The sequence below is a fragment of the Sycon ciliatum genome, chromosome 13, assembly GCF_964019385.1.
Source record: "Sycon ciliatum chromosome 13, ocSycCili1.1, whole genome shotgun sequence".
NCBI lineage: Eukaryota > Metazoa > Porifera > Calcarea > Leucosolenida > Sycettidae > Sycon > Sycon ciliatum.
Window position 1 is genome coordinate 21,306,328 of NC_088655.1, and position 22,484 is coordinate 21,328,811.

At 46.3% G+C, this 22,484-nt stretch overlaps 1 protein-coding gene across 1 annotated transcript in view; it reads left to right on the forward strand.

Moving 5' to 3' along the window:
• LOC135829711 (uncharacterized) overlaps nucleotides 1-22,484 on the forward strand; it is a 113,838-nt gene that overhangs the window by 68,589 nt on the left and 22,765 nt on the right. The gene's annotated exons all lie outside the window — the stretch shown is intronic.

The following is a 22,484-nucleotide window of genomic DNA, read 5'->3' on the forward strand; positions in this document are numbered from 1 at the left end:
GCGGAGAAGCGCAGCAGCAGCAGCAGCTTGTCGAATTGAGTTGTGAACTCGGCAACTTCCACCAGTCGTCCCTGTTTGTCCGGTCGCTCCGAGGAGCCCGCCGACTTGATTCTTGATTGAATCGTGGACTCCACCAGACCACTGTCCATCGCTGGCGATCGTGGGTTTGTTGCTCTGATGAAGTTTGTGGAGCCTGCCTTCCCATTCCCGTCGCAAACTCATTTCAGTTCGCTGCTGCGCAAGCGCCATGAAATAGGGATCGCTGACCTGAAAAAGCTGCTGGAGAACGAGGAAGTGTGTGGCATAGCCCTCACCACCGATGGATGGACTTCTATGGCGACGCAGAGCTATGTCACATACACTGCACATTTTATTGACAGAGATTGGTCTCTGGTGAGCTGTGTCCAGCAGACTAACCAATTCCACGGCAGCCATACCAGTGTACAGCTGGCTGTACATCTGCTATCCGTTGTGGATGCTTTCGGCATTCCACGCCAACAAGTGAGCTGTGTGACTCACGATGAGGCACGAAACATGGTTGCCACTGCAGCTATTTTGCGTGATGACGATATCGACAACCAGGTCTGCATGGCCCACATGTTGCAGACCGTTATCAGGAACGCCATCGACAAAACGAAGGGCCTGGACAAGTTGTTGGCTTGCAGTCGCAAACTGGTAGGGCACTTTAAACATTCGTCTGTGTCGGCTGAGCACCTGAGGCTCAAGCAGTTGCAGCTCGACAGCGCCAAGCAGCCACTAACCATAGTCCAGGACGTGCCTACAAGGTGGAATTCCACCTTCTTCATGTTGAGCCGCCCCCTACAGCTAAGAAAAGCATTGACGGTTGTGCTGTCGGACAGCAGCTGCACTCCAAAGAAGGAACACCGTGACCTTCAGCTGAAGGACCAGCAATGGGCCGCAGCTGAACACCTTGTCACAATTCTGAAGCCGTTTGAGCTTGCCACCAAGATTGCCAGCAATCGTACGTCACACTCTCAATAATGCTCCGAAACAGACTCCACCATGGCACGGTCGTTCGCGACGAATCTACTTTCACGGCTGAAGGTGAAGTTCAGCCACGACAATTTGGATGTCCGGAGTCCGGGGGTCCTGGCTAGCGCCTTGGATCCTCGGTTCCGGAACCTGAACTTCTTGGAGGTTGAACAGCGCATCCAAGTGCAGAAAGATCTTGCTGAACTGGCCAGCGAGAAGCTGCCCACATGCCCGCCTTCTAGCGTTACTGAGCCAGCTGCGAAGAAGCCCTGTTTGAGCAGCCTTGCTCAACTGATGAGCACCACAGCGAACGTCGACGATGGGCATGACGAGCCAGTTGATAACCTGGAAAAGGCTGAGCGACAGCTTGCTGTGTTCTTTACCGAGGAGCCAACAGGCATGGAGACTGATGTACTTGCCTGGTGGAAAGTGCACAGCGACCGCTTTCCGCTGTTGGCACCCGTGGCCAGGAAATTCTTGGCCATTCCTGGCTCGTCTGTGCCATCCAAATCCGTTTTCTCCGCTGCTGGTGCCATCGTTACGAAAACCCGCAGCTCCCTCCACCCTTGGAATGTTGACGCCTTAATCTTTCTGAGGAAGAACGTGATTCTCCCCAGCTTGCACCGCTCCACACGTTTGCTGTCGGCAGCTGAGGAAGTCGCTGCTGACCTGATTGAGGCATCCGCAGAGGAGCTTGCTGCAGAGCCTCCATTGCCATCAGTGTAACTGCTGCAGTTTTCGAAGTGCGTGTGTGTGTGAGCGTGTGTGCGTGTGTGTGTGTGTGTGTGTGTGTGTGTGTGTGTGTGTGTGTGTGTGTGTGTGTGTGTGTGTGTGTGTGTGTGAGTGTTGTCATGTGGGTGTGTGTGTGTGTATGTGTGTGTGTGTGTGTGTGTGTGTGTGTGTGTGTGTGTGTGTGTGTGTGTGTGTGTGTGTGTGTGTGTGTGTGTGTGTGTGTGTGTGTGTGTGTGTGTGTGTGTGTGTGTGTGTGTGTGTGTGTGTGTGTGTGTGTGTGTGTGTGTGTGTGTGTGTGTGTGTGTGTGTGTGTGTGTGTGTGTGTGTGTGTGTGTGTGTGTGTGTGTGTGTGTGTGTGTGTGTGTGTGTGTGTGTGTGTGTGTGTGTGTGTGTGTGTGTGTGTGTGTGTGTGTGTGTGAGTGTGTGTGTGTGTGTGTGCAGGTGTGTGTGTGTGCAGGTGTGTGTGTGTGTGTGTGTGTGTGTGTGTGTTTGTGTGTGTGTGTGTGTGTGTGTGTGTGTGTGTGTGTGTGTGTGTGTGTGTGTGTGTGTGTGTGTGTGTGTGTGTGTGTGTGTGTGTGTGTGTGTGTGTGTGTGTGTGTGTGCAGGTGTGTGTGTGTGCAGGTGTGTGTGTGTGTATGTGTGTGTGTGTGTGTGTGTGTGTGTGTCTCTGTGTGTGTGTCTGTGTGTGTGTGTGTGTCTGTGTGTGTGCATGCCTGTATTGAATTGTGTACTTTGAAGTTATTTGTGGCAGCTCAAATTAGAAAGGATAGTAAAATATCCCTGTTGCAATCAACATATCACGTATAATGACATAATTATTACTTTATTGGAATTTGAAAAATAAATTCAAGTAACCATGACAATATTACATGACTGTACATGATTGTATTACGTGCGTGGAAATATGTCGCTAAGCCGATAAGCCGATCGTTATGATATCAGCTGAGCCACTAAGGAAATATCACGATCGTTTCAGCCCTACTCATTTTGTTCCTTGCGCAGCTCTATATCAACATGTCGGAGACGTTATGAGTCTCCGACATGTTGACAGGGTGCATGAGCAATTCTGCTCGGTTTTGGCCCACAGCTGATTCAGTTGACGGTGACTTTTCTGGAAATCATAAGTAATACCATACTAGACATATACTACAAATCTGTGGACGTATGAACTTGGCCAGATTTCACTATACAGTAAAACCTGGTGTAAGCGACCTCTGCTTTTAGCCACCATCTGCTTTTAACCAGCATTTTTCCATGCATGGACAGTTCTACAAGGAAACTGTACCTGCCTTGCGTGACTAGCGACCGTCTTTTAGTGTACCAAATGCCATATTGGACCTGCACACAGCGACCACAAAAATGCCAATTCCCACCAGGACGCAAACCCAAAAGAAAATACTGTCTTGGACATGAAAATCCAGTCGAATGACCGGGACGGCGCTCTCAGTGAGTACAAAACGTTGCATGCAGTGCACATGTTTATCCAATATGACCAGTGCACTGCATGTGTGTACCGTAGACTACGCGTACCGAATCAAGGCTACATGGGCAGCGCCCAGGGACCGCTAGACGTGCGACCGGATTTCCATGTCCACGGCAGTACCAGACAAGTAGTACCATATGAACAAACTGTTGAATTCCACTCTGCATTGTTTTGCTTTGATTTACAATTGTGATTGTGATCTACGACAAGACTTATCAAGAGCTTTTTCCAGTACTGTTGTTTCTTGCATGTGCTTCCAGGATGGCGAAACTCCGTTGCACAAAGCCGCCATGAAAGGTAGAATCGAGGTGTGTCAAGAGTTGCTCGCTGCAGGGGCGGACTGTAACATCAAGAATACGGTAAAGAACCGGATTTAGAGTGTCATGAACCATGCTGATCCTGTTCTGCTTTACACTGTAAAATTAACTGCTTCCAGCATGGCAACACTCCGTTGCACCGTGCTGCCTGGGCAGAAAAAATCGATGTGTGCCAGCGCTGCTCGCTGCAGTGGCGGACTGTGACATCAAGAATGCGGTCAAGGACAGTATAATAGGATGTCATGAACCATGATGATTATGGTCTGTGCTTACAATGTACTATCGAGAAAAAACAACTCATGTGTTCCACAGACCCTCGCCAAATTGAAATCCTTGCATGAAGGAGCAATTTTCAATCCACTGCCTCCTCAACACTGCAATGTGGGCAGATCTTTGCCCCAGGGTGTTGTGTCTATTTTTTTAATTGGCCTCACTCCCATTGCGTACAAGATGTGCAAAATTGTCAAGTTCTTGAGAGACGCCATCACGCCAGAATCTTTCACCTGAGCAGGTGCAGGCGGTACAATATTATGTTCCATCCATTACATTTATTAGCTGCTAGTATGTCGAAGTACAGTCGAATGTCACTTAACCGACCACTTCGGGAATCAGGCATGTTGGATAACTGAATATGTTGGACAACTGATATCATTTTCAGTGTATGTTCATATATGGCTGGATTTCACTGATTTAGGTACACAAAACCCCAATATATTCATGCATATTCCATGCACACATACATGTTAGCATACTTGACCACATCTACTCCAAGTAAATGCATATTACACCGTATATGATAAGAAGAAAAAAGTTTGTTTTATTTATTTTTTAGAATTTTACTGTTGAGAGTCATAAAATTATCACTCCCGGGCTTGTCGGATAACCGACGTGCTCAGATAACTGGCGTCCGGATAAGTGACATTCGACTGTACAGGTAGACTCCGTCTAATTCGAACCTCAAATTGCCAGGCACTATATTCGAATTATCCGGAACTAAAAAAATAAAAAATTAAAGGAAATTATCGTGTCCGTTCCAGAAGGGTACTCACGACTGCCGCTAACACCCGGTACACCCTAGCGGCAGATGCAGCGCCTAAAAGTGGGGGTGAGTGGATAAGTCTCACTACCACTGCAACTCATGTGTTCCACAGACCCTCACCAAATTGGAATCCTTGCACGAGGGAGCAATTTTCAATCTACTGCCTCCTCAACAGTGCAGTGTGTATTCGAATTATCCGGAACTTCTAATTATCCAAAATGCAGTCCCATGCACTGATATGTATGTCAAAATGCTCGAAATTGCGTGCTGATTATTTTTGAATATCTTATTTGCAACAACGAAACATAAAAAATTGAAAAATTAAAGGAAATTATCGTGTCCGTTCCAGAAGGGTACTCACGACTGCCGCTAACACCCGGTAAACCCTAGCGGCAGATGCAGCGCCTAACAGTGGGGGTGAGTGAATAAGTCTTACTACCACTGGCACAAGTGCCATAGGTGGTCATGAACAACGAAATCAGTTCATTTCACCAAAACACTGGATCGACATGAAGTCATTGGACATTATTTTCATCTTCTATTAAGTTCTAGTGAAGCAGTTTTCAATCGCTGCAGTTGTCCTGAAAGGATTTCAACTCAAAAGAACAGCGCTGCCTTCTCTGCGCCATGAAAGCCCGTTGGAGAGCAGCACGGTCGTTCTGAAGAACGGAAGTGGAGCATAGGCATAGACAATTTTTACGACTTCCAGTTGTTCTTCAGTCCTAAATTTCTTTGCGCATGAGCTGGCGCGGCATGACAAGCCATTGAGATCCGCGAAGGGAGCCAACTACCTGGAAGAAGTCGTGTTCAATCAAATCTTTGCACTTTACCTTGCACAGGCTTGGATCAAATTTCGAGAGAAGGTGGGTTTCTTCAACGCTATTGTCGATCCTGGAGCGGACCAGGGATCAATTTCTGAGTTACTCTTGGCTAGAGAAGGAGAAAAAATGAACTTCGAATTACGAGTATAGCAACTCCATCTCACTTCGAAATAAGCGCTCGAAGGACATAGTCACTGTACTGTAAACTGCTCTTCTGTACGAAGACAGAGTTCGAATTATCCAGCGGGTGCATTTTTCGCACTTCGTATTATGCATTCGAATTTAACTTGAAGTGACTTGCAGAAGATCAGTACGAAGAAAAAGTTCGAATTACACGGAATGCTAGAATTATACCGTATTCGAATTAGAGGGAGTCTACCTGTACAAGAACTTGGAATGACTTCGGGAGGAGTAGAAAAGAGAACTTCGGGTGCATGATCTGGAAACCGAAAAGCAAAAAGTTGCACAAACTTGTTTCGAGAGCAAAGCACACAACCAGGGAAGTTAGGGAGCATCTCATAAGTTAGCATTTATTTTGCAAATGTAACGCATTTCGAATAGACTTTTTCCCCCTACCTCCCCCCTCTATTCGAAAGTCTTATCGCACATGTTCTGTGTTTGTCTACTGTACACGTCCATGCGGCCCCATGCTATGGTATGCTTATGTACATGATTGTACATGTACATGTACATGGATATGAATGTTTTGCTAGAGCGGTCGTGAATGGCATACAGTAGTACCGCATTTACTGCGTACAAGTACAATCAATGACATGTACACGCACATAAACATAGTTCCTCCACAACAACTGTACTGCTGTAGACGCTGGCCAGGCACATGTACACGGTTTGATCAGGCTGGTGTGACATTTGACACCTCTGAGTAGCCTGCATGCATGTTGTGCAAGGGTTAGCTGATCTGCAAACACAGGTAGATTTCCACCAAAACACACTCATTTGCTGCAGGGATCTAGCACGGTAGTAGTTTGTACAGTTCCAGAAAATGTGCGAAAAGTCATTTTTCTATTCGAAAAGGGCGCTACCCCCTACCCCTGTTTCGAAATGCGTTATGTTTAGAAACAAAATGCGAACTTATGAGATACTCCCTTAGGACTTCTGCAAGTTGCGTTTCTCATTTTGTTCCTTTCGCTGCTCTATATCAACATAATATTATTAGAGACGTTATGAGTCTCCGACATGTTGACAGAGTTAATGGGCAACTGTGCTCGGTTTTGGCCCACGGCTGATTCAGTTGACGTGACTTTTCTGGAAATCATAAGTAATACCATACTAGACATGTACTACAAATCTGTGGACGTATGAACTTGGCCAGATTTCACTATACAGTAAAACCTGGTGTAAGCGACCTCTGCTTTTAGCCACCATCTGCTTTTAACCAGCATTTTTCCATGCATGGACAGACCTACAAGGAAACTGCATCTGCCTTGCGTGAATAGCGACGGCCTAATAGTGTACCAAATGCCATATATAGGACCTGCACACAGCGACCAAAAAAATCCCAGACCCACCAGGACGCAATCCCAATGAAAATACTGTCTTGGACATGGAAATCCAGTCGAATGACCGGGACCGGCGCTCTCAATGTGTACAGAATGTTGCATGCAGTGCACATGTTGATCCGATATGACCAGTGCACTGCATGTGTGTACCGTAGTCCGTAGACTGCGCATACCGAATCAAGGCTGCATGGAAAGCGCCCAGGGGCCGCTAGACGTGCGACCGGATTTCCATGTCCACGGCAGTACCAGACAAGTAGTACCATATCAACCAACTATTGAATTCCACTCTGCATCAACATGTCGGACACGACGCAACTGCCCTTAAATTTGCAGAGTGCGTGCTTAACTCCGCTTGGTTTGGCCCTCGGCGGATTCGGTTGACGGCAGCTTTTTTTCCCGATCATAAGACAGTAACACCGTACGAGGTATGTACTACGAATGTGCAGCCGCGTGAATAGGCTGGTTTTCACTGAACCTGCATTACGAGTACGATATCAAATTATACATGGAGGATAAAAGGCAAAACAATGCATTTTGAAAGTGTCAGAAGCACAAACTCCAAAATTGCCGCTGATTCACCGGGGTGGGATCAGGTTAAGGCAGCGATGTAGGATTCTCTTCACCGAAATGCGACTTAAAGCGCAAAACTGGTACCAGGAACCAGTTTCGATCACATCACTGCACTTGCATATGTGTACGGCTAGCCGCATTCGTACCGCATCATGGGCGTTGATCCAATTTGTACAACGACACAATGATCCGACACTATGAAATACACTCATAACTTGTTTATCCGGGCACTGCCCGTAACTTCGAAATGTCCATAACTCCTAATCACATACATTTTGACGGGGAATGGCCATAGATAATGTGTCGTATGTCGTCACTATTTCCAGAAATATTGCCAAAAGAGTAGTAACATTTCCACTGAAACTCGCGCAAAGGGTGTCCGGTAGCCTGAAATGCCAGTCTGTGTTTGCACTGTACAATATATGTACGATAAATCATGTGTTCCCTGACCTTCACCCGATCGAGTGGAATCCTGTCTTAACCGGAAATGTTCATTTATGGCCTCCTCACGACTATAATGTGTGCAGGCCTTTTCCCCAGGGTGTTGTGTCTATTGTTCTCAAAATCGGTCACGCTCCCATTGCTTGGTATATTCTTTAGAGACGCCATCATACCAGAATCTTTCACCTGAGCGGGTGCAGACGGAACAATGATTACTATGTTCCATCCATTACACGTATGCAGGGTTAGTATGTCGAAGTACTAAAACTCGGAACAACTTCGGGAGGAGTCTACAGGTGGACTTCAGGCGCATGAGCTGAAAACAGAAAAGTATTTCGAGCTACATGTATATTGTATCTTACATTGCTGCAGGCTAGGTCAGCACAGGCTCCATCCTCGTGAATAGTAGGCTGTGCATACAGAACATCGATCATTCCAGATGTGAATACAGGATTTCCATACAAGAACCCTCACGTAGGGTTTAGGTGCACTAGCTGCACAAACTGGTTTCGCGAGCAAAGAACAGAAGCACGGAAACTAAGACTTCTGCATGCCTTCTTCCTCCTTTTATTTCTTGCGCCACTTTATATCAACATGCCGGAGACGACGTGAGTGTTATTCCGTTTGCAGAGTGCATGCTAAACCCAGCTTGGTTTGGCCCTGGGTGGATTCAGTTGACAGAAACATTTCTCCTGATCATTAGACAGTAACACCGTACGAGGTACTGTAGAACGATTAAATTTATCGACGTAAAACCCTAGCGAATTTAGCGATCGACTCATTTTCGGTAAAGTTTCAAGTCGTTAATCCATTTAGACATAAGTAGCGCACTGGTGATCCGTGAGTAAAATCGCTGCATATCGCGAAAATAAAACGTCGCTAACCGGTTGACAATGGGAAAACGCTAAAATAAAACTAGTCGCTAAATTACCTGTTCTACAGTATGTACTATGAATCTGCAGCAGCGTGAATAGACTGGGCTTCACTGAACCTGCATTACGAGTACGATATTAAATTACACATGCAGGACAAAAGGCAAAAACATCTATTTTGAAAGTGGCAAAGGCACAAACTCCAAAATTGCCACTGAATCACCCGGGAGGGATCAGATTAAGGCAGCGACGTACAATTCCCTTCACTGAAATGTGACCTAAAGCACAAAACTGGTACCATGAACCAGTTCCGATCACATCACTGCTTTTTCATAATGTGTACGTCTAGCAGCATTCGTACCACATCATGGACGTTGATCCAATTTGTACAACGATACAATGATCCGATGATATGAAATACACTCATAACTTGTTTATCCGGGTACTGCCCGTAACTTCGAAATGTCAGTTACCCCGAATCACATGCATTTTGACGGGAAATGGCCATAAATAATGGCATATGTCGTCACTATTTCCAGAAATATTGCCAAAAGAGTAGTAACATTTCCACTGAAACTCACCCAAAGGGTGTCCGGTAGCCTGAAATGCCCGTAACTTTGGGGTCTGGATAACCGAGGTATAAGTGTACATGTATGTCTGTACACTAATGGCAATCATGCAATGTAAATACCAGACAAGTAGTACCATATCTACCAACTGTTGAATTCCACTCTGAATTGTTTTGCTTTGATCTACAACTGTGACTGTGTTCCACAATCTAACTCATTGAGAACTTTTTCCTGTACTGTTGTTTCTTGCGTGTGCATCCAGCGTGGCGACACTCCGTTGCACGATGCCGTCAGGATAGGTGAACTCGACGTGTGTCAAGCGCTGATCGCTGGAGGAGCGGACTGCAACATCAAGAATGAGGTAAAGCACAGTGACATTGAGTGTCATGATCCAGGATGATCATGTTCTGTGTTTGCACTGTACAATTAACGTACAAACAATCATCTGTTCCTTGACCTTTATCCGAGTGGAATCCTGTCCTAACCCGAAAATTCTCATCTACTGCCTCCTCACCCCATCAATGTGTGCAGGTCTTTGCCCCAGTATGTTGTGTCTATTGTTCTCAAAATCGGCCACGCTCCCATTGCTTGGTATAGTGTAGAGAAACGCCATCATGCCAGAATCTTTCACCTCAGCAGGTCCCGACAGAACAATAATGTTCCATCCATTACACGTATTAGGGGCTAGTATGTCGAAGTACAACAACTCGGAACGACTTAGGGAGGAGTATGCAGGTGAACTTCAGGCGCATGAGCTGAAAACAGAAAAGTATTCCGAGCTACATGGATATTGTATCTTACATTGCCACAGGCTAGTGCAGCACAGACTCCATCCTCGTGGATAGTAGCAAGAGTGCATAAACAAGAGTATGCAACTGTGGTTATGGGTCAGTGCGCGGCTCTCTGCCTTTATTACGTAACTTACCTTCACCACGCTCTGAAAGTATGCACTCAAACCCAAACAGTGAGCAAGTACGGTTGTGAGTGTTGAAATCCGAACTAATAAAGTGCAAAGCTGTCACCCTGGACCAATTCGAATTACATCGCTGCACTTGCATATGTGCATGTCTAGCCACATTCCTACCACATCCTGGGCGTTGATCCAATTTGTATAACAACCCGAAGAGAATTGGTGAGCACACATGCTCATCCCCTGGGCACTGCAAATTCACAACTCATTTCATTTTACAGAATCATTTTCAACGCTTCATATGCATCCTGATGATGGCAATTTGCCGAAACGTTGAAAATGATTCTGTAAAATGAAATGAGTTATCCTGATGATGGCAATTTGCCGAAACGTTGAAAATGATTCTGTAAAATGTAATGAGTTGTGAATTTGCAGTGCCCAGGGCATGAGCATGTGCGCTCACCCATTCTCTTCGAGTTATGAAGCTGCAGGATGCCTCACCGCTACTTCGTTTGTATAACACCACACTGATAAGAAAATATGACATACATGTATGTCTGTACACTAATGGCAATCATGCAATGATAATACTGTCTTGGACATGGAAATCCAGGAGAATGACCGGGACCGGCGCCCTCAGTGTACAGAACGTTACATGCAGTGCACATGTTGATCCGATATGACCAGCGCACTGCATGTGTGTACCGTAGACTACGCATACCGAGCCAAGGCTACGTTGACAGAGCCCAGGGGCCGCTAGACGTGCCACCGGGTTTCCATGTCCACGGCAGTGCCAGACAAGTAGTACCATATCAACCAATTGTTGAATTCCACTCTGCATTGTTTTGCTTTGATTTACAATTGTGATTGTGATCTACACTCAGACTTCCCAAGAACTTTTCTCCTGTACTATTGTTTCTTGCATGTGCTTCCAGGTTGGCGAAACTCCGTTGCATAAAGCCGTCTGTCTCTGGAGAGGAATCGAGGTGTGTAAAGCACTGCTCGCTGCAGGGGCGGACTGTAACATCAAGAATACGGTAAAGAACCGGATTTAGAGTGCCATGAACCATGCTGATCCTGTTCTGCTTTATTCTGTAATATTACCTGCTTCCAGCATGGCAACACTCCGTTGCACCATGCTGCCTGGGCAGAAAAAATCGATGTGTGCCAGCACTGCTCGCTGCAGGGGCGGACTGTGACATCAAGAATGCGGTCAAGGACAGTATAATAGGGTGTCATGAACCATGATGATTATGGTCTGTGCTTACAATGTACTTCCTCCGCGTCATCGAAATTGTCGCAGTTTGACTTTTGACTTGTCACTTGTTACTGACAACTCCATAAACTAAGCCATTCGAAACTTATTACACAGTATTATAGTCTGAAGACTAGAGTAACGTTCTAGGACAATTGGACTGAGAGTTTTCATGCAGAGATGAAGTCCTCGTCGTCGCTGATGTCAATGGACGCAAAAATATCGTTCCCAAATATTTCAAGGAAGGTTGAAAGTTGGTCGCGCCTCATCTCAAACGCTTTGACTTTCTCCACAGGACAAGAGCTGCTATGCTTGTCGTCTGCTAGCTCTGGATGATTTCTACTTCACCACCAACGAAGCCTAGTAAGAATACACGATCGTTGCGAGGTCGGTTGATTACCGTCGGCGGAATCACCTCGGAATCACCTCGATCTTGAAAATAATGATGCCATGCCACCCTTTTTTTTAGCCGTGGCATGCCCACAGCTCATGCAGGTAAGTGTAGTATCACGTCCAGCGCGCCCTCTTTTTCAGCACTGGTATACCATGGTACGGCACCTGCGCGTGCATCACTAGCACTACGTGTAGAGTCTACACGGCTCTTGCAGGTACAATCATGTACTAGTAGTAGTACTGAGTGTCTCAGCCAGAGCGACAAATTTTATCGCTGTTGCAGGTATTTAGTTTGCCGACCCCTCGATGTTTCTCCAAGCGCTGCCACTTGTTCCACGAAGTCATTCTCACCCCAGCTAAGGTGAAGCAGTGATGGGGCTTGAGTGAATGGCCATAAGCACGAGAAATGTGCAGGCTGCAACACCTGACTGATCTCAGCGAGTCGAAATTACCAGCGCAGCGACATCAGCGAAGAAATTGCGTCTAGTTCAAAAATTCCAGCTTCCAATAACAGAAAATAGAACTTTGCCGTCACCCTATACTGATGACTATCGCCTATGTCTGATCCCTTGCCTCTGGTATGAGTGCTGGTGAGTAAATACCGCATTTTACATCAAAAGTCAAACTGCGACAATTTCGATGACGCGGAGGAAGTACTATCGAGAAAAAACAACTCATGTGTTCCACAGACCCTCACAAAATTGGAATCCTTGCATGAAGGAGCAATTTTCAATCTACTGCCTCCTCAACACTGCAATGTGGGCAGATCTTTGCCCCAGGGTGTTGTGTCTATTTTGTTTTAATTGGCCTCTCTCCCGTTGCGTACAAGATGTGCAAGATTGGCATATTCTTGAGAGACGCCATCACGCCAGAATCTTTCACCTGAGCAGGTGCAGGCGGTACAATATTATGTTCCATCCATTACACGTATTAGCTGCTAGTATGTCGAAGTACAGGTAGACTCCGTCTAATTCGAACCTCAAATTGCCAGGCACTATATTCGAATTATCCGCAACTTCTAATCATCCAAAATGCAGTCCCATGTACTGATATGTATGTCAAAATGCTCAAAATTGCGTGCTGATTATTTTTGCATATTTATTTGCAACAACGAAACATTAAAAAAATATAAAAATAAAGGAAATTATCGTGTCCGTTCCAGAAGGGTACTCACGACGGCCGCTAAAAGCCGGTAAACCCTAGGGGTAGATGCAGCGCCTAACAGTGGGGGTGAGTGGATAAGTCTCACTACCACTGGCACAAGTGCCATAGGTGGTCATGAACAACGAAATCTGTTCATTTCACCAAAACACTGGATCGACATGAAGTCATTGGACATTATTTCCATCTTCTACTAAGTTCTAGTGAAGCAGTTTTCAATCGCTGCAGTTGTCCTGAAACGATTTCAACGCAAAAGAAGAGCGCTACCTTCTCTGCGTCATGAAAGCCCGTCGGGGAGCAGCACGTCGTTCTGAAGAACGGAAGTGGAGCATAGGCACGATTTTTACGACTTACAGTTGTTGTTCAGTCCTAAACTTCTTTGCGCATGAGCTGGTGCGACATGACAAGCCATTGAGATCCGCGAAGGGAGCCAACCACCTGGAAGAAGTCGTCTTCAATCAAATCTTTGCACTTTGCCTTGCACAGGCTTGGATCAAATTTCGAGAGAAGGTGGGTTTCTTCAACGCTATTGTCGACCCTAGAGCGGACCAGGGATCAATTTTTTGGAGTTGCTCTTTTGGCTAGAGAAGAAGAAAAATGAACTTCGAATTATAAGTAGAGCAACTCCATCTCACTTCGAAATAAGCGCTCGAAGGACATAGTCACTGTACTGTAACCTGCTCTTCTGTACGAAGACAGAGTTCGAATTATCCAGCGGGCGCACTTTTCGTACTTCGAATTATGCATTCGAATTTAACTTGAAGTGACTTGCAGAAGATCGGTACGACGAAAAAGTTTGAATTACACGGAATGCTAGAATTATACCGTATTCGAATTAGAGGGAGTCTACCTGTACAAGAACTTGGAATGACTTCGGGAGGAGTAGAAAAGAGAACTTCGGGTGCATGATCTGGAAACCGAAAAGCAAAAAGTTGCACAAACTTGTTTCGAGAGCAAAGCGCAAAAACCAGGGAAGTTAGGGAGCATCTCATAAGTTCGCATTTATTTTGCAAACGTAACGCATTTCGAATAGACTTTACACCCCTACCTCCCCCCTCTATTCGAAAGTCTTATCGCACATTTTCTGTGTTTATCTACTGTACACGTCCATGCGGCCCCATGCTATGGTATGCTTATGTACATGATTGTACATGTACATGTACATGGATATGAATGTTTTGCTAGAGCGGTCGTGAATGGCATACAGTAGTACCGCATTTACTGAGTACAAGTACAATCAATGACATGTACACGCACATAAACATAGTTCCTCCACAACAAATCAGGCTGGTGTGACATTTGACACCTCTGAGTAGCCTGCATGCATGTAGTGCAAGGGTTAGCTGATCTGCAAACACAGGTACATCTCCACCAAAACACACTCATTTGCTGCAGGGATCTAGCACGGTAGTAGATTGTACAGTTCCAGAAAATGTGCCAACAGTCATTTTTCTATTCGAAAAAGGCGCTACCCCCCTACCCCCGTTTCGAAATGCGTTATGTTTAGAAACAAAATGCGAACTTATGAGATGCTCCCTTAGGACTTCTGCAAGTTGCGTTTCTCATTTTGTTCCTTGCGCTGCTCTATATCAACATATTAGAGACGTTATGAGTCTATGACATGTTGACAGGGTGCATGGGCAACTCTGCTCGGTTTTGGCCTGCGGCTGATTCAGTTGACGTGACTTTTCTGGAAATCATAAGTAATACCATACTAGACATGTACTACAAATCTGTGGACGTATGAACTTGGCCAGATTTCACTATACAGTAAAAACTGGTGTAAGCGACCTCTGCTTTTAGCCACCATCTGCTTTTAACCAGCATTTTTCCATGCATGGACAGACCTACAAGGAAACTGTACCTGCCTTGCGTTACCAGTGACCGTCTTTTAGTGTACCAAATGCCATATTGGACCTGCACACAGCGACCAAAAAATGCCAGACCCACCAGGACGCAAACCCAAAAGAAAATACTGTCTTGGACATGGAAATCCAGTCGAATGACCGGGACCGGCGCTCTCAGTGAGTACAGAACGTTGCATGCAGTGCACATGTTGATCCGATATGACCAGCGCACTGCACGTGAGCACCATAAACTAGGCGTACCGAATCAAGGCTGCATGGACAGCGCCCAGGGGCCGCTAGACGTGCCACCGGGTTTCCATGTCCACGGCAGTACCAGACAAGTAGTACCATATCAACCAATTGTTGAATACCACTCTGCATTATTTTGCTTTGATTTACAATTGTGATTGTGATCTACACTCAGCCTTCTCTAGAACTTTTTTCCTGTACTGTTTTTTCTTGCATGTGCTTCCAGGATGGCTGCACTCCGTTGCACCATGCCGCCATGAGAGGTACAATCGAGGTGTGTCAAGCGTTGCTCGCTGGAGGGGCGGACTGTAACATCAAGAATACGGTAAAGAACCGGATTTAGAGTGTCATGAACCATACTGATCCTGTTCTGCTTTACACTGTAAAATTAACTGCTTCCAGCATGGCAACACTCCGTTGCACCATGCTGCCTGGGCAGAACAAATCGATGTGTGCCAGCGCTGCTTGCTGCAGGGGCGGACTGTGACATCAAGAATGCGGTCAAGGACAGTATAATAGGGTGTCATGAACCATGATGATTATGGTCTGTGCTTACAATGTACTATCGAGAAAAAACAACTCATGTGTTCCACAGACCCTCACAAAATTGGAATCCTTGCATGAAGGAGCAATTTTCAATCTACTGCCTCCTCAACACTGCAATGTGGGCAGATCTTTGCCCAAGGGTGTTGTGTCTATTTTTTTTTAATTAGCCTCACTCCCGTTGCGTACTAGATGTGCAAGATTGGCATATTCTTGAGAGATGCGATCACGCCAGAATCTTTCACCTGAGCAGGTGCAGGCGGTACAATATTATGTTCCATCCATTACACGTATTAGCTGCTAGTATGTCGAAGTACAGGTAGACTCCCTCTAATTCGAACCTCAAATTGCCAGGCACTAAATTCGAATTATTCAGAACTTCTAATTATCCAAAATGCAGTCCCATGTACTGATATGTATGTCAAAATGCTCGAAATTGCGTGCTGATTATTTTTGCACATTTTATTTGCATCAACGAAACATAGGTGGTCATGAACAACGAAATCAGGTCATTTCACCAAAACACTGGATCGACATGAAGTCATTGGACATTATTTTCATCTTCTACGAAGTTCTAGTGAAGCAGTTTTCAATCGCTGCCGTTGTCCAGAAGCGATTTCAACGCAAAAGAAGAGCGCTGCCTTCTCTGCGTCATGAAAGCCCGTCGGAGAACAGCACGTCGTTCTGAAGAACAGAAGTGGAGCATAGGCATAGACAATGTTTACGACTTCCAGTTGTTGTTCAGTCCTAAACTTCTTTGCGCATGAGCTGGTGCGGCATGACAAGCCATTGAGATCCGCGAAGAGAGCCAACCACCTGGAAGAAGTCGTCTTCAATCAAATCTTTGCACTTTGCCTTGCACAGGCTTGGATCAAATTTCGAGAGAAGGTCGGTTTCTTCAACGCTATTGTCGATCCTGGAGTGGGCCAGGGATCATTTTCTGAGTTACTCTTGATTAGAAAAGGAGAAAAAATGAACTTCGAATTACGAGTAGAGCAACTCCATCTCACTTCGAAATAAGCACTCGAAGGACATAGTCACTGTACTGTAAACTGCTTTTCTGTACGAAGACAGAGTTCGAATTATCCAGCGGGTGCACTTTTCGTACTTCGAATTATGCATTCGAATTTAACTTGAAGTGACTTGCAGAAGATCGGTACGACGTAAAAGTTCAAATTACATGGAATCTTCGAATTATTCCGTATACGAATTTGAGGGAGTCTACCTGTACAAGAACTTGGAATGACTTCGGGAAGAGTAGAAACAAGAACTTCGTGTGCATGATCCGGAAACCGAAAAGCAAAAAGTTGCACAAACGTGTTTCGAGAGCAAAGCACAAAAGCAGAGAAGTTAAGGCTTGCAAGTTGGGTTACTCATTTTTAGGGCTGAAACGATTATACCGTTTACTCGGTATTTACTTGTTAGAAAGTATACCGAGCGAGTATTTTTGCTCGCTATCGGCTTATCGGCTTTAAATGAGTACATATTTGGATGATACGTGTGTAAATATTACTACTATTCGTCCACCGGCGGCTCGCGTTTGGGGCCCTTCTGCAGTGATGTACAGTCTAGTCAGTCAGTGCAGTCATGCTAGTTGACTTGGTACGGTGCACTGCGGAACTACTTGCGCGGTCTACAATATCTACTCGGGTCTATACGTCCAGTCACACTCACAGACTGTCAGTGTTTACTACACGGTGAGTGTGACTGGCCGTGAACCATGTGAACTGAACTGCACTTGTAGACATTCTACGGTGCACTGCGGAACGACGAGCACAGACGAAATACTAGTTGCACAAGGTGATGAGGTGCGGATTGACGGACTTACCTTCTATCTGACACTTGTAGTTTTCCTTTTACTTGTAGTTCGTCTTCTCTCTGACACTCGTAGTTATATTGTAGGTAGGTATCGTCTGACTGCCATGGCGTTTGCCAGGCAAGCAAGGTCTGGTGTGTGGACGCATTTTGATCGCGGTGTGGAGAGGCACACGTGTAAACTTTGTAAAAAGACTTACTCTCGACAGAGCGGAACCAGCAACCTGTTCGCTCATCTGAAATCGGCTCACCCTTCAAAGTTCCAATTGGTTCACTCCTCGGGTGCGACTACTGAGTCAGATGTTAGTAATGCGTCATCGGTGGCAGCGGAGAAGCGCAGCAGCAGCAGCAGCTTGTCTAGTTGGGTTGTGAACTCGGCAACTTCCACCAGTCGTCCCTGTTCGTCCGGTCGCTCCGAGGAGCCCGCCGACTTGATTCTTGATTGGATCGTGGACTCCACCAGACCACTGTCCATCGCTGGCGATCGTGGGTTTGTTGCTCTGATGAAGTTTGTGGAGCCTGCCTTCCCATTCCCGTCGCGAACTCATTTCAGTTCGCTGCTGCGCAAGCGCCATGAAATAGGGATCGCTGACCTGAAAAAGCTGTTGGAGAATGAGGGAGTGTGTGGCATAGCCCTCACCACCGATGGATGGACTTCTATGGCGACGCAGAGCTATGTCACATACACTGCACATTTTATTCCCGTAGCTATGCAGAAGACGTTACTTCAGTAACGTCTGGCGCTAGCCAGGGTCCACGCAGCTTTAATTTGGTATTTGTGTGTTTGTGTGTTTGTTTGTTTGTGTCACGCCTGGCGCTATCCGTATCTGACGGCAAAAAAGCATAGAATGTTATAAATTTTTTAATTCTCCTTTTTTCTCAGGCATATCCTGGGATTCGAACCCGCTCTATCGCCCTACATACATTCCCCATACACTTCGCATTCATACCCATTCTTCCAAGTTGCTTTACGTTATTATCTTGCGTTTGAAAGCCCTATTTGAATATTGCGGGCAGCTGTATGTGGCCAGCTGTGTTTGATGGTACGGTACGGTACGGCAGACGGTGTCGTATTACCCTCGATCGTACCTGTCCCCTACCTATCCCCTACCGTACCGTGCCATCAAAGACGGCTGGCCACAATGCATATTCAAATACGGCTTTCAAATGCAAGATCACAATGTGAAACAACTTGGAAGAATTTGTATGTATGCGAAGCGTATCGGGGGATGCATGCAGGGCGCGCGATAGTGCGGGTTCGAATCCCAGGTTATGTCTTAAAAAAAGGATTTTTTTAAAGAATTTATAACATCCCTATGCTTTTTTTTTGTCTAGGTCATCAAGGCAAAAAAGCATAGCTTAGGGCCCTGAGCTTCCAAGCTCTCTCGTTGACAGAGATTGGTCTCTGGTGAGCTGTTTCCTGCAGACTAACCAATTCCACGGCAGCCATACCAGTGTACAGCTGGCTGCACATCTGCTACCCGTTGTGGATGCTTTCGGCATTCCACGCCAACAAGTGAGCTGTGTGACTCACGATGAGGCCCGAAACATGGTTGCCACTGCAGCTATTTTGCGTGATGACGATATCGACAACCAGGTCTGCATGGCCCACATGCTGCAGACCGTCATCAGGAACGCCATCGACAAAACGAAGGGCCTGGACAAGTTGTTGGCTTGCAGTCGCAAACTGGTAGGGCACTTTAAACATTCTTCTGTGGCGGCTGAGCACCTCAGGCTCAAGCAGTTGCAGCTTGACAGCGCCAAGCAGCCACTAACCATAGTCCAGGACGTGCCTACAAGGTGGAATTCCACCTTCTTCATGTTGAGCCGCCCCCTACAGCTAAGGACAGCATTGACGGTTGTGCTGTCGAACAGCAGCTGCACTCCAAAGAAGGAACACTGTGACCTTCAGCTGAAGGACCAGCAATGGGCCGCAGCCGAACACCTGGTCACAATTCTGAAGCCGTTTGAGCTTGCCACCAAGATTGCCAGCGGGTAATCGTACGTCACGCTCTCAATAATGCTCCCCATCACCACAAAGCTGGCAACACGGCTTCAAATTTTGGTTGGCGAAACACACTCCACCATGGCACGGTCGTTCGCGACGAATCTACTTTCACGGCTGAAGGTGAAGTTCCGCCACGACAATTTGGATGTCCGGAGTCCGGGGTCCTGGCTAGCGCCTTGGATCCTCGGTTCCGGAACCTGAACTTCTTGGAGGTTGAACAGCGCATCCAAGTGCAGAAAGATCTTGCTGAACTGGCCAGCGAGAAGCTGCCCACATGTCCGGCTTCTAGCGTTACTGAGCCAGCTGCGAAGAAGCCCTGTTTGAGCAGCCTTGCTCAACTGATGAGCACCACAGCGAACTTCGACGATGGGCATGACGAGCCAGTTGATAACCTGGAAAAGGCTGAGCGACAGCTTGCTGTGTTCTTTACCGAGGAGCTAACAGGCATGGAGACTGATGTACTTGCCTGGTGGAAAGTGCACAGCGACCGCTTTCCGCTGTTGGCACCCGTGGCCAGGAAATTCTTGGCCATTCCTGGCTCGTCTGTGCCATCCGAATCCGTTTTCTCTGCTGCGGGTGCCATCGTTACGAAAACCCGCAGCTCCCTCCACCCTTCCAATGTTGACGCCTTGATCTTTCTGAGGAAGAACGTGATTCTCCCCAGCTTGCACCGCTCCACACGTTTGCTGTCGGCAGCTGAGGAAGTCGCTGCTGACCTGATTGAGGCATCCGCAGAGGAGCTTGCTGCAGAGCCTGCATTGCCATCAGTGTAACTGCTGCAGTTTTTGAAGTGCTTGTGTGTGTGTGAGTGTGTGTGTGTGTGTGTGTGTAAGTGTGCTCATGTGTGTGTGTGTGTGTGTGTGTGTGTGTGCAGGTGCAGGTGTGTGTGTGTGTGTGAAATACAAGAATCGCCACAAGTGCCTGGCCGAGAGGAGGAAGCCCATATCTGAGCAGTCCGGCAGCCGACTATGTAATGCGTGCGGGAGATGGTTCTTGAGTGCTGGCGGGCTAGCTTCGCATAAGTGTCTCTCCAACTCGGCTGCTGAAGTGGCGTAGGTACTGTAGAACGGGTAATTTTAGCGACGTAAAAACCCTAGCGAATATAGCGATCGACTCATTTTCGCTAAAGTTTCAAGTCCTTAATCAGTTAAGACAAGTAGTGCACCGGTGATCCGTGAGTAAAATCGCTGCATATCGCGAAACTAAAACGTCGCTAACCGGTACAATTAACGTTGACAATGGTAAGGCATTTGGGTGTTGTATTTGACTCGCAATTGTCCTGGAATTCTCACGTAGATTTTGTATGCAACAAAGTTAGCAAATCTGTAGGTTGCCTGATGTCTCACTGCTCCCACTTGTCTCCCGAATGTATTCGTCTCTTTTATAAATGCTACCTCCTTCCTATCTTTCTGTACGGCGCCACTGCTTGGCATTCCCTGCTTAGTAAATCTGCTGTACAGACACTAGAAATACATCATAAACGTGTGTTGAAAATTATTTTTCGTAAACCCACTCTTTTCCCCTCTACTGATCTATATAGTTTGGCCTCCACCAGCCCCATCTCTATCCTGTCGCAGAGACAGTCATGCGTTCTGGTCCATCGTATTAAACTCAACATTGTCCCTGAACATCTCACCAAGTATAATTGGTTTACTTTCGCACGGGACACTCCCAATGGCATAGTACTTCCCAGAGCTTTGTCAACTATGTTTACCAAATCTCCTATCTTCTCTGCATACTCGTATTGGCTCAAGCTGCCCATGGAAATGAAGACAATATCCAATATTAGACAGTTCATAGACCATGTTAAATGTCATGCCACGTTGTAGGCTCGCTCGCCTCTTTTGCTAGCTTATCTCGCCGCTCTCCACCATGGTCAACATAGCGATACATTTCACCCCGCTGATGCATTATTTTCTTCCGATTATCATCTTCTTTCCTTCATTCTTTCTTCTTTTTTTTCTTCTCTTGCCATGGCTGGCTAACGCCCCCTCCTTTGCATTGGCTTCTGCCATTGGACGGTGAAATAATAATAATAAAAACGCTAAAATACAACTAGCCGCTAAATTACCTGTTCTACAGTATGCACTACGAATCTGCAGCCGCGTGAATAGGCTGGGCTTCACTGAACCTGCATTACGAGTACGATATTAAATTACACATGCAGAATAAAAGGCAAATACATCCATTTTGAAAGTGGCAATAGGAAAAACTCCAAAATTGCCACTGAATCACCCGGAAGGCATCAGATGAAGGCAGCGACGTACAATTCTCTTCACTGAAATGTGACCTAAAGCACAAAACTGGTACCATGAACCAGTTCCGATCACATCACTGCACTTTCATATTATGTGTACGTCTAGCCGCATTCATACCACATCCTGGGCGTTGATCCAATTTGTACAGCGACACAATGATCCGACAATATGAAATACACTCATAACTTGTTTATCCGGGCACTACCCGTAACTTCGAAATGTCCGTTACCCCGAATGACATACATTTTGACGGGGAATGGCCATAAATATGGCGTATGTCGCCACTATTTCCACAAAAATCGCCAAAAGAGTACTATCATTTCCCTAAACCTCGGCCAAAGTTTTCCAGGTAGCCTGAAATGCTCGTAACTTTGGGGTCTGGATAACCGAGGTATAAGTGTACATGTATGTCTGTACACTAATGGCAATCATGCAATGTAAATACCAGACAAGTAGTACCATATCCACCAACTGTTGAATTCCACTCTGAATTGTTTTGCTTTGATCTACAGTTGTGACTGTGTTCTACAATCAAACCCATTGAGAACTTTTTCCTCTACTGTTGTTTCTTGCGTGCGCATCCAGCGTGGTGACACTCCGTTGCACGATGCCGTCAGGAGAGGTGCCCTCGAGGTGTGTCAAGCGCTGATCGCTGGAGGGGCCGACTGTAAAATCAAGAATAAGGTAA